This window comes from Cajanus cajan, chromosome 3, assembly GCF_000230855.2.
Source record: "Cajanus cajan strain Asha chromosome 3, NIPB_CcT2T_4, whole genome shotgun sequence".
In the NCBI taxonomy this organism is placed as follows: Eukaryota; Viridiplantae; Streptophyta; class Magnoliopsida; order Fabales; family Fabaceae; genus Cajanus; species Cajanus cajan.
The window spans coordinates 25,066,357-25,068,120 of NC_138519.1; the positions used below are offsets into that span (position 1 = coordinate 25,066,357).

Below are 1,764 nucleotides of genomic sequence, written 5' to 3' on the forward strand. Positions count from 1 at the left end.
AGTGCATATTCCTCAAGAACCTATGCCATTAGGGAAATCCACTAGAGAAAGAAGAAGTGCAATACCAGATGACTATATTGTGTTTCTCCAAGAACATGAGGTTGAAATTGGATTGATGGAAGATGATCCAATTAAATTTCATCAAGCCGTAGAAAGTTCTAATTCTCAAAAGTGGATTGATGCCATGAATGAAGAGATTAAGTCCATGAGGGACAATGACGTTTGGGATCTTGTTCCATTACCAGAAGGTGCAAAACCCATTGGTTGCAAATAGATATTTAAGACCAAGAGGGATGCGAAAGGTGATGTGGAGAGGTTCAAGGCTCATCTTTTTGCAACGAGATTTACTCAGAAAGAAGGTATTGACTATAAAGAGACTTTTTCTCCAGTTTCTTCTAAAGACTCTTTTAGGACTATAATGGAATTAGTAGCACATTTCGATCTTGAGTTACATCAGATGGATGTAAAGACAATGTTTCTTAATGGTAACATTGATGAGACAATTTATATGATGCAACCAGAAAACTTTATTTCAAAATATTCAAAGAATTTAATTTGTAAACTTAAGAAATCCATCTATGGGCTCAAGCAAGCATCTCGACAATGGTATTTCAAATTTTATCATGTGATCACTTCGTGTGGTTTTGAAGTGAATTTAGTTGATAATTGTATATACCATAAGTTTTGTGGGAGCAATTATATTTTTATGGTTTTGGATGTTGATGATATTTTGCTTGCCAGCAACGATATATATTTATTGCATGAGACCAATGGATTTCTAGCTAAGAACTTTGAGATGAAAGATCTTGGCAATGCATCTTTTGCATTAGGCATACAAATACACCAAGATCATTCTTAAGGTATTCTTGGATTTTCTCAAAAAGGTTATATCAAAAGGTTTCTCAAGTGATATGGCATGCAAGATTGCAAATTAGGTAATACCCTTGTGGCTAGGGGAGACAAGTTTAGTATCGCTCAGTGCCCTAAGAATAACTTTGAAGAAAAGGAGATGCAAAAGATTCCTTATGCATCAGTAGTAGGAAGTCTTATGTATGCTCAAGTCTATACGCATCCAGATATTGCGTATATTACAGGGATGTTAGGCAGATATTTGAGTAATCCTGGATTGGATCATTGGAAAGAAGTTAAGCGAGTCATGCAGTACTTAAAGAGAACAAAAAATTATATGCTCATATATCGGAGGTTGGATCAACTTGAGATCGTTGGATATACTAACTCTAATTTTGTTGGATGCCAGGACAATATGAAATCTACATCAGGCTATATATACATGCTAGCTAAAGGTGCTATTTCATGGAAGAGTGTTAAACAATCTCTTATAGCCTCTTCTACTATGGTAGCTGAATTCATAGCATGTTATGAGGCATCTAATCATGGAATTTGGTTGTGAAATTTTCACAAGCTTGCGTATAGTAGATGGTATAGAAAGACCACTTAAGTTATTTTGTGACAATAAATCAACAGTTTTATTTTCCAACAACAACAAAAGCTAAACAAAGTCTAAATACATAGACATCAAGTTCCTAATTGTTAAAGAAAGAGTTCAAAGTAAACAGTTGTCTATATAACATATTGACACAAACTCCATGGTTGCGGATCCACTTACTAAGGGATTACCACCCAAAATGTTTCATGAGCATACTACTCATATGGGTGTTATGTCTTCAAGTGATGTTCAGTTTTAGTGGGAGTTTGTAATTTTATGAATGCTTCTATGACATAGACATATTTTTCAATATATGT

The 1,764-nt window shown here is 34.5% G+C and overlaps 1 pseudogene; it reads left to right on the forward strand.

Moving 5' to 3' along the window:
- Positions 1-916: 916 nt before the first annotated feature.
- LOC145956165 (secreted RxLR effector protein 161 pseudogene) lies at positions 917-1,411 on the forward strand (annotated as a pseudogene).
- Positions 1,412-1,764: the final 353 nt, after the last annotated feature.